Source organism: Lycorma delicatula, chromosome 12 (genome assembly GCF_047948215.1).
Source record: "Lycorma delicatula isolate Av1 chromosome 12, ASM4794821v1, whole genome shotgun sequence".
In the NCBI taxonomy this organism is placed as follows: Eukaryota; Metazoa; Arthropoda; class Insecta; order Hemiptera; family Fulgoridae; genus Lycorma; species Lycorma delicatula.
This window is the reverse complement of record NC_134466.1, coordinates 63,036,956-63,049,079: the sequence shown is the minus strand read 5'-3', so window position 1 is coordinate 63,049,079 and position 12,124 is coordinate 63,036,956. Positions and strand designations below refer to the sequence as shown.

The 12,124-nt window shown below is 32.5% G+C and overlaps 1 protein-coding gene across 4 annotated transcripts in view; it reads right to left on the bottom strand.

Annotated features, from left to right (window-relative positions):
* The window catches only part of LOC142332976 (uncharacterized), a 56,541-nt gene that overhangs the window by 43,214 nt on the left and 1,203 nt on the right, over positions 1-12,124 (bottom strand). For all 4 annotated transcript variants that reach the window (XR_012758465.1, XR_012758467.1, XR_012758466.1 and 1 more), the window contains exon 2: positions 7,078-7,198. The gene's annotated coding sequence lies outside the window, so the exon portion shown is untranslated. The remainder of the gene's footprint in view (positions 1-7,077; positions 7,199-12,124) is intronic.

The following is a 12,124-nucleotide window of genomic DNA, read 5'->3' as shown; positions in this document are numbered from 1 at the left end:
ACATTCGCATTTGCCAATTCACAGAGCTGTTACTATATTTCAATTTAAAACTATTTATAAATAATTATTTTTTTAAAATGAATTTAAGTTTTTGAAGTACGAAAATTTTTTAAGAAATATTTTTGTATCCTTCTCGGTGTGGAAATTTCTAAAAGAAGCACAAAGACCGACATCATATTAATAGCATAATATTGCAATTCCTTTTCGCTAAATTTTTTTTTGGTATGTATACTTCTTTGAAACGTTAACACGATACTCAATAATCGGTTTTATTTTTTGGAGATGGATTAGCGTTATTATCATCAATAAAATGGAGGAAACGCGACATAAGTTTGACTCTTATGGGATACAATTTTTCCAAATCCAAGAGTTTTGGTTAGCTGGCATCTCTCCCGCCACCACCCCATTCGGTCGCCCTAGAGCATACACCAAATGTTCCGTGCCAAATAACGGCTACTGTGCCACAAAAACAGATTTGCGACCTCGTTATTCCTAATGCTCCTATCTTGCGTGAGCGGTTAAGCCGGGTGCCGTACAGCACCCGCTTTATGTGCCCATACCGCTCACTTATCACATTAAAACTAGATCGGGGAGGCGCACCCCTTGTTACAATTTAAAACTAAAATAGTTATAAGTTAAAAAGACGGCAATTTAAGCTGCCACGCCTCGGTCGCTGTTTGCCAGCTAGTGCCTGTCCACCATTTAAAGCGCTTGAAGCTTATTACTGGCTGATGGCAGCCATTATTTCAAGGAAGACTTCCCACAGACACGCTACAGGAATCAATAAATCCCATTTAAATTAAACAATCTAACGATGACGGTTGAACATCGCAACCTCATCGAGGACTCCCACACGGTCCGACAATGCGGCTCACGCCGCATCGACTCGCCGTTTATGAGCGGCCAGTTTTTCCCCTGACCTCTAAGTTCCAGGGTGGCCCGGTCTCTGCCCCCCCCCCAAGAGCAGGGCAGTCGAACATTAGATGTTCGTTCGACTGGACCTCCCCGCAGACACACAACTCATCAGCCGCTAGGCGAAACCTGAACAGATATTGCATCAAATTCACATGGTTGGTGAGCACTTGGGCACCCGCCGCCCTTAAAAATGAACTCGAGGCATACCATCCCCCCAGATCCTGTATAAATCTATACAGAGATCTTCCCTTAGTCCAAATCCAAATCCTTGTAAAAAGCGGCTTGTTTGTTTAATAACTTTCAATTTACGGTCACCAAGTAATTTCTGATAGCATATATACAGCTACAAACAGAAGCATCTCTTAATTATCAGTGTGTTTCCGCAAACAAAAACCTTATTATTTTGACCACATTATAAGTAATTTTTGACATAAAGGTTAGTCTGGTTCACTAAAATATCAATTAATTTATTAGGTAAAAATAATGAATATACATTGTCAGGGTCATCGATCGGGAAGTTTATTCCTGGAGTACCAGTAAATAGTTGAGCGTTGCAAAGCTTTATGGTAACATCATACATCAGCTGTTCTAAGCCCAATGTTTTGTCTTTTTTTTAGCAACAGATATTCGAGGTCATTTACCTAGCCGAGCAGGAAGGCTGTAAATCCTGTTCCTCATCGTGCTCATCATCAGTAATATTCCCAAGAAAATGATGAGAATCACTGTCTGAATTGCTATCGGCTAAATTATTTAAAAAAAAGTTTAATTATACCACTGTCATTTACACATAACGAACAGGTTTTGTTGAACTAATAATTTTCATTTACAATGTCTAATTTTTATATCGGTAATATTTTAAGACGCTAGTAAATAATAAAAATAACAACATGAATATCATTTACTCGCATAAAAAATTACTAAAGTTAGGTTATAGTAAACAACTCTTATTTATTTACGTACATTCACATCCACAGATACAGTTGGAAATAAAAAAACCACTGAAAATTACACAAAAATAATAGTAAAATTATAGAAACGATTAAAGAGAATAGATTATACAAAGAAATAACAAAATTAATGCAAACTCAACTTACGAAGCAATCAAAACTATGAAAACAAATACATAGTAACAGCTCTTTAGAATGATAGGAAACAAGACATAAAATAGAGAAACAATGTGCTATTAGCAATTCAGCTTTAAATTAGAGTAAAAATGGAACCTTTATCAAGGTACTAACTATTAGTATCAGTATTTGGTGTCATAGGTTTACACAATTTGTGTTTGGTTAAATTGTAGTTTTGATGTTGCTGTAATCAAATTGCTTTTATGTACAATTTTACAGTATTTTCTTTTTTCTTCTGTCCGGATAAATATTTCTTCAGTGTTTTTTTCTCCTGGAAACCTGAAATATTTTGAGATTCTTTCTCATAGTAAATGTTCTTTGATGACTTGATGTGTTATTTTCATTTCTTCTATGTATTTTTCAGTCTCTGTGTATAAATAGGGGGTTCATTCTTTGTAGATTACCATAAAAGGTGATTCTTATTTTTCTGATTAAATCTGATAGTTTTTCCATGTAAAGTTCATTATTGTGTCTTCTTTTCTGTGTTTGATGGACTTTTTTTGAGTATTCTTCGTTTTTTTGTCGATTAGAAGTTTGTCAAACATCAGACATTCGGTTGGATGTAGAGGTTCCGATGAAATGACTGTACAGTAGTACTATAGATTAGCATTCGGTGATATTAATTTTTATCGCAAGTATTCTTTGTTAATCGATAAGCTAGCCCTTTTACTGATTTTGGACCTAATGGCTTGTTTCTGAGGGATGTTGACTTCAATAATCTCTCCAGAGTATTTGAATTTTTCAGTTTCATTAATTTCCTGTATATTATTGTTAGTTTTTTAAACTGCTGATTAAATATCATAAGAAATTTAAGTATTTTATAATGTATTTTATAATGTAGTAATAATAAAAGGGAAATTTATAAAAGTATGGTTTAGATTAGTTATTCTGAAAAATGTTCATAATTTATACACGGTTAAAAAAGTGGTTAAAAGTAGTACGGCATGGTATAATCATATACTATTTATTAATCTTTCTACAGTAACCTCAAGCTTATGGCTGCTTGCATTTACTCAAGGATGATTCAATTTTGTAGCATGACATGCTACAAAATAGCATAGTTTTTGTAAAATGACATGCTTGACCAGTATTCGAGCCCAGAACCTCCTGATAAAAGTTAACTATCTGCCACGGAGATCGGCATGAAACAATGTTTATGACAACAAAACAATTACCGTCGTTTACATTCAGTCATTTATTCTTGATCTGTATACAGACTGGTAGTGATTGATTTGTTTTTGCAGTCAATAGGAAGTATTAAGTTTGTAAGAAATGTTTATTATGTCTACGTAAATTCCTCTATAAAGTTTCATATCAAATCTTGGCACTCCCTCAGTCAGATTGAGCTTTTAAGATAGAAAATTGTGCTGTCTGATCATTAACTGGTGTTTATAAGTGAAATTAAATATCTTATTCTATCCTTGTGTTTATATTTATGGATGTGCAATCTCTACCTGAATTCTGAACCTATAAAGCTAAACTACGACGCTACAAAACAGCGATTTGCCCAGAAGCCTTATATGCAAGGGAGTGTTTAGGAAAGTTTAACGTAAGAAATCTTTTGAAAGAAGAATCTTAAGGAAGATTTTTGGACCCTAAATGAATACTAAATGTAAAACCTAATAACACAATTGTGTTAATTGTACATGTGAGCATTAGATAACAGCTATGTAATTGGATGTCAGAATCAACATTGTCGAGTGTCAGCAATTTAGTTAATCTCACATAACATCCCTGCGTTATCTTCTATCAACATACCGGCGAACAAGTATTATCAAGCATTGTAGCTGCTGAAGACTTGTTTTGCTGAAGTCATTTATTAACATATCAAAAATTATACACCTCGGTAAAGATCACTATTCAACCGTATACCTGCACGGCTCTTCACGACACTGATACAGTGTCTAATTAAAAAAACACAGAGCATAGAATGTACAAAAAAAACTCTGCATGATATTCAGTCATACATTACTGGTGTTTTGAAAGCAAATGAAAATAATACTTTTAAAAGAAGATAAATTTCTAGTGTGAGGTGCAGAGAATGATCTCAAATGTATACCACATAAAATGATCCGATACATAAAATCCTTTCTAATTTAAAACTGTGGCATGAGACTAATGAAAAAGACTGATGAGACTAACTGCATCAGTATAATTACTGATACAGTTTTTTTTGTAGCATGAAAAAACTTTCTTGTTATCGTCCGGAACAAATATATTACAGAGGCGTTATGCACAGATGTCCTCTCTGATATAGATTAACATAATGTTTAATAATAATTAAACATTAATTATATTAATAATTAACATCATGTTTCCATATTTTATTACTTCTGTACTTTAGAATCCTTATTATAACTACTGAATCAAGTTTCCAAACAACAAACTTATATTAAATGTAAAACATACCATAAATTAATATCTTATTTTATATCGAACAAAAAAAAGTACTACAATATATTAAGGTAATTTTGGCTTAATTTTCCAAATTTTACATGCAATGTGATCAAATTGTTTTAATTGGAATATACATTTCTTTACATAATTATATTATTTTTAATTTTTAAAAGAATATACAAAACATTTAGAATATTTTTAAAATAATGAACTGAATACAGATTGCTAGTAATTAATAAATAACTTTTTGTTTAAATCATAACAATTCTTGCCGTTGCATTGGTAAATTAATTACTACTAAATCTCCAAGATGGAATGTTACTCATTTGTTAAATACTCTATACTGGTTGTGAGAGCACTAAATCCCACAAACTTACTCAAAAAAGTAACTTACTGACCTGGAACTTCCTCAAAAGGGAAACTACCATGTCAATCACAAAATATTTCAGCACCTGTTTTCCTTAAAAGGAGCTGTGATAGTAGCTATACTGGGATAGAAATGCTTAATAGAATTTACTAGAAAACCATCACAATCCCTAACACATCATATTACGACTATCTCAGTTATAATAAATACTCTTTTCTTTTACGTGAGCAGACTTATACCTCCTCATTCCTGCATTTCAATCCTAATGTCAACTTACATTCTACTCCACCATTGATTCAAACTCTGGAATAAATTGATGAATGTGATGTATTAGAATTCCTTAAATCAACATTCAATAATAGTGTTTTGTTACCTGGGCATCCCAACCCTGTAGGGGGAAGAACGGTAACGTCACCAGTCGCCACACCACACCCTCTGTTCCAAGCCCTAAAGGGCTTTACTGGATGTCGTTTTTAGACCCTCTGATTCCATCTCACAGTAATCAGCCAGGCCTCAGTCAGGATGCCACCGATGTAAATTCCCCAATTCGAATCAAACAATACCAATATTACCGTGGCACGATGCCAATATGCCTACCTCCAACCAATCCAATGCCTAGGCCGGAACCCTAGCCACCCGGGATCCTGCCGTGATCAAATACCTCATCTGAACTCCCTCTGCAGACCTACAAAACCAACCGTATCTGTTAACTATGGTGTTTGAATGTCTGTGAGGGTGTATTTCCCCCTTCCATGAGTAATGCACACCAGCTCTATCAAGAAGGGTGGGTAGCCAGGGGTGGTTTAGTCTGTAGTGTGCAGGAACACATAAATATTTAATAACATCTTGCAAAACCTGTTAGTGAGCTCGACACTGCTCAGGCGCTCATAAATGGGGTTCTCTTCCACCTCTTTTAAAAAAAACCATACTAAAAAAAAAAAGAAAATGGCTCGAAGAAAACCAGCCACTACAGAATACTCCTTGCAGATCATCCAGTTAATGTGGAGATCCAGAAAGGAATGCATTCTCTCAAGTTCCCTAACAGCTCGCAAATGTTCGACCTCGTATAGAGACAGACAAACAGGACATGCTCCACTGTATCATCGGTCCCAAAATCCGGGCATTGACTCGAATCCACCAAATGAAACCTAGCCAAACTCACCGATATACTGACTGGGGGAAACCCATCTAATCGCACCTACAACAGACACTATAGGAAATATACCCCATGCGTGTAGCAACCTGTGTGGGATTCGTCCCACCTGACCTGCCAAGACAAGGCTCCACTCTTCCATCTCCTACTTTCATTCTGATGTCAATAGGTTATTTACCTTGGAAATGCAGTGTTCCTTACACTCATTAGCCAAGACATCTTGGGTTTGACTTCGGCTATAACACAGATTACCTCCTGCGAGACTGTTCTGTAACTGCTTATAAGAGCCAGAAAGAGGAGTTGCTGGGCTCGTAACAAAATGTTTGCATAACACCTAAAAGCCAAGCGGTAAGCCCAGACAGGTGCAGCATATAGCATAATTGCCTCACTGACACCACACCTTTGTAAAGGATACACAGTACGGTAATTCAACCCCCAATCGGGATGAATATCGATTCCATAAAAAGCATCGGCATTTTGGCTACATACTGTAAAGTCATCTTAACCCTGTTATCTGGGAGAACAACACCAGTAGTAACCAAAAATGATCAAAAGTGGTACTGTTTAGAAATACATTACTATAATTCCACTATTTATAAAATGTCTGGCTTGTCTAGCAAATTTACAGTAATATTCATTTCTATTGCCACTTGACAAAAAACGCACGTTAAAATAACAAATAACAATGCTTCTTCTTTAATTATGTTTTGTGCTTTTCAGTGAAATAATTTCATACTTGTTTCTTATCTTTCCTTGTCCATAACAGAAAGGATTACACGATATTCTGTAATAAAATATTACAGAATATTCGTCCCACCTGACCTGCCAAGTCAGGTGGGACTTGACTTGGCAAGGTCATCTGCACATCTGCAGGAATCGTTTTCTAATCCTGAAGAGGTTTGTATTAATTATGCCCTCTTTTTTTTTAAATTGATAGACTTGTGTGTGAATTGATTTTAATCGATCTTATAAGAATAGATAAGTATGAAAGCAAAGAATAAGTATTATTATTAGTACTTTTTTTAATAATTTAGTAATTAGTACTAATGAAATTTTGTTGATACCACTAAAAATTATAATGTACTATCTGGTTATAATAAGCAAAATGCAATTTCACTAACCTGTTTTTTTTTAAATGAAACACTTCATTTTTCACCTCAATTTAAATTTTGTTTCACTCAGGACAATAATAAATACAGTTTCTTACACCCAAGTAGCTTAAATATTGATAAATTTTCATGCCTGTAAAACACAAAGTTAAATTAGAATGATTGGACGTTAAAAATAAAATAATCTTAAATGCTAAATATTTATTTTAAGCAAGCAAATTAATCCGAATGCAGATATTTAATAAAAAATTAACTCTATGTTAATACAAAATCATACCTGTACACTTTGTGAATATCTAATTAATATGTTTTTCTTTATTCATACACAATTTAGCATCCATGCAACAAGTATATTAATATTTTTTTGATTCTTCATCATGAAACCATAACAATATTACTGATAATTAGGTCAGTTTTTGCATTTTCATTTGGGTTGTGTGGGATTGATTAGCCACAAGAGCACTGAATGTTTCATTCTTCGAAAACATTTTCTACATTTTTGGCAGTATGGTATGGTGCAACATCTCATTGCAAACCCCATTGCCTTGCAGGAATTGGTTATGAAATTGTGTTACAACCCTTTCTCTCACAATCTTGATAAATCTGTGATAAACATCTTGAAAACCGACATCTTTTTAAGAACTGATTTACTTTACATGCAATAAGAAAATGTACCGGTGAACCTGGTGTCCTAGAGAGCCAGTGTCTCTATGATCCGTGGAAACAGCAAAAATTGGGCAAGAATTAAGACAAACCTCAATCTGTATCAACACTGTATAAAATTCCTCTATGTTGAGAATTGTTTTTCCTATTACACGATGTATGATATTTGACACTTGACTGCACTTTCCCTCAAACCACTAAAATGAGGAGATGGAGGAATAAATTCCTTGTGATGTAAAAAAAGGTTTGAATATTTGTTTAAACATTCTGTTTAAACAATGAAAGTTTTATCAGAAAATATAATATCTAGTGAAATTAATCTTTTAAAGGTGGAAAAATGATTAAAGTCAAATCAGAAACTAACTAAATAAATAGCCTTAGTGGCTGCTAAACATACAAAAAGCGCTATGCAAGGCTTACTCAATGTTTTAGACCTCTGCCTGCATGATGAATTATAATTGGGCCACTGCACAAGAGAATGTTCAGGAAGGAATCACTACCAGGGGGTAATTGACAAAGCTGTTGGGATTGAATTTTGCATCACATCTAAAGCAAATTAAACACATGAAAGATTGACGAAATGATTCTTTTTGCATTATTATCCAGTATCTTTGTTGCAACGAATAATGTGTTAATTGTACACCACAGTGTAAGAGTCTTAAGTGTTCAGAGTTGACAATTTTGGAATGTTCATACTCAGATGTAAAGACGATAGGATGTTATTATAGGAGAGATCATACAAAATGGATCCAGTGAACTAAGCTTACTTTGCTTATCAATGACCTGATTCTTTATCTCATTGAAATACATGGATTGTGATTGACATATGAAAAGTAAAGAGTATGTGATCTAACTCCTTAGTAGTTAAAAGTACTAAAATTATATTCAGATGGTTTAGATTTAATATGGTGAATGGTGTATGATTATAATAAGGCCAATGAGTCCTAGAGGATCACAGACACTTGCTGTGATGGAAAGAGTATTCCTTTTAGTATAAATTTTAAAATTGTTAGAATGAGTGATTTGGAAATTTAGTGTATCTGACTTTGTGTTCCATAAAACTCTTACAAGTGCATATGTTGTGTTCTTAATTAGATGGTATGGATGAATTATAATTAGACGTAGAAGTACAGCAATTGTTAGAATATCACATGTGAAGTGAAAAACCATCCTGTTGTAATAATTTGGAGATATCATTCTTTGATAGAATAACTCTATTTAGGTTATCTGGTAATGAGATCATCTACATAGAAATCATTTTTAATAGCAAACAAACGTAAGAATATATCCTAAAATTTGGTTTCTTGGAGAACAGGATATTTTAAGTTTCAAATAAATTATGTACGTTAATAAAATTTTAGTAAAATTGTGCTCAAATAAGGACATCTATTTTATTTGATATATTAAATTCAGGAACTGCAAAAAACAGATTATGAGACAAATTAAAATAAGATATTATCAAAGGTACATGTCAGTAGGCTATCTTATATCTAATCAGAGCATTGTAACTGGAGTGAAAAATTCATATATAAAGAATACAGTGTCAGTTCAACACTATATTCAGAAAGAGGAAGTGTGTTATTTATTCCTAAGATAAGAATATCATTTTTCATAAATGGAAGTTCTAATCTTCATGCGAATTCATAAGTACAAAAATTTGCTTGTCTACCAGAATCTAGTAAAACCAGAGATGTTTGAGTACTACCATGTACATCATTGGTAATACATAATGCAGTAGATAATATTATGGTTTATTTGACCAATTTAAACGAGGTACGATTATGATTGTCAGACTTATAATCTTAATTTAGAATTAATATTATTTTTTTGAAGTGTGTTATGTTTTTGAGAACAAATTTCACGAATATGTTGAACAACAATGACCCTTAACTAAAAAACTGAAACAACAATTATGATGTTACAAAAATTCCTTCCGTTCATCAACAGAAAGACTATTTAACAATGTAAATAATGATTAAAATACAAATTAGACATTGATTATAATTAAATTTTGAATAAATAAAATTATTTTCCTAGTATTGCTTATCATCATTTATACTAAAATGTTTAGTACAGGATTTAGTTCCAATGTTGTATCGCTGTCCCTTGGAAATATGTCTTGTTGCTGGTTTGACTTATTTGCATTAATATTTTCAAGCATCTGCCTTCTAAATTCAAGGGATTCTATGAAATTGAGGTGAACATTTCTCCTTCGTAATCTGGAAGGAAAAATGTAAACATTTGTAAAGTTAGTTTGTATTCTAACTTTGATGTTAACCGAACAATAATAAATTCATATGTATTGATTGGATTATTCATTGCTTCAAGAGCACTGAAATATGAAAGATAAACTTGGATGATTAATTTGGATAAATTATCCAATGAATCTCAGTTAATGGAATTTAGTTGTAAATACAATCTGCATTATGAGAAACACCTAAATTTTTAATGATAGCTAATGCTTCATCCTTCAAGGAAGTGTGTAAATAAAGAAGTTACTTAAATAATTTCTATTATATACTAAATAAACTATAATAATGTTGCCGGTCAAGAAAATCTGTGATCGATCATATACAACATTAAATAAACATGATGTTAATATCCTTTCTAACAAGCATTCAGAATTTAAATTATTATCCCTGAACGTAATATTACGATCGGTTGGCTAATGAGAAGAAGATTGTAATAGCCAAGGTAGACCACACCACCACAGTGACATATCAAGTAACCTGCTTGGTGAAAAAGCTCTAGAAAATATGTCTGCTCGATTATCAGAGAATTTTATGTAATGCCGATTGGTAATTGAAGTGTTTCGTTGAATGTCAGAAACTATTACCTATAAATACTTTCCAATTGGAAGAATGTCCATGAATACAACAAAGTGCTATGATTGAATCAGAGTATAAGTGTATCTCATCAAAGTGTATAACGCAGTTATACAACCTTCACAAATAAATGTGAAAATAGTAAACAATCACAGAGTTCAAGTCCGGGTAATATGATTTGTTTCAAGGGGCTAATTTTGATTTAGAACAGTACATTAGTAATTACATGGTTGGACTATAAAGTGTGTATATAAATATAACAACCACACCCATTAATAGAAGCATCAGAAAATCCATGTAATTTTATGGAATGAATTTTACTATTATCAAACTTAATGGATCTACTTATATTGAATGACTTGATTAGATTTAATTGATTATACAGTGAAAGCCACTGTATTAATGGTTTGGGTAATATTTTGTCCCAGTCAACTTTGAGTTGTCATAATGACTACATAAACTGTTTGTATGATTATAATAATAAGGCCAACGAGTCCTAGAGGATCACAGACTCTTGCTGTGATGGAAAGAGTAATCCTTTTAAGTACAAACTTTTAAATTGTTAGAATGAGTGATTTGGAAATTTAGTGAATCTGACTTTTTGTTCATTAGAACTCTTAGAGTACATATGTTGCCTTCTTGATTAGATGGTATGGATGAATTATGATAAGACAAAGAAAAACTGCAATTGTTAGAATACCACATGTGAAGTAAAAAACCATCCTGTTGTAATAATTTGGACATATTGTTCTTTAGAATAACTCCATTTAGGTAATCTGAACTGGTAATGAGATCATCTATATAGAAATAATTTTTAATAGCAAACGTAAGAATATATCCTAATTTGGTTTCTTGGAGAACAGGATATTTAAAGTTTCAAATAAATTTTGTAGGTTAATAAAATTTAAGTAAAATTGCGCTCTAATAAGGACATCAATTTTATTTGATATATTACATTCAGGATCTTCAAAAAACTGATTATGAGGCAAATTAAAATGCGATATTATCAAAGGTAGATCAGTAGAGAGATCGGTAGGTCAGTAGGCTACCTGTTATTTCTGTTAAATCAGCATATTGCAATTGGAGTAAAAATTTGACAAATTCTCCTTTCCTTTGAGATGAAAATTAACCAGTTTCTTTAAATTGTTTTAAAATAGCATTCATTCACTGCCACTTGACCAACACAACACAACACACAGAAGCTATCTGTCATATGCAACTGATATGATTAGAGAGAAACAATTGTCAAACACAATCTAAATGTTTTGTATTAAAAAATGAAATAAATTTTCAAAAAAAAATTAAAACTTAAATAAAGAATATCTAATAACCTCACATTACACAGACAACTTAATGAGTGTGGTCAAGCAGTGTACCCACAACATAGAAGTTACAAAAAATTCCCTGTGTTATCAATTAATGCCCGTTTACGTCTGGAAAATAATCTGACTGAGAAAAGATGTAATGAAATTTATTTTTCATAAAATGGATAAAATTGATGCGAATCAAAAATTTTTAAGATAAATAAAATATAAAGTATAGATTATAAATTTATATAAAGTAAAGTTTCA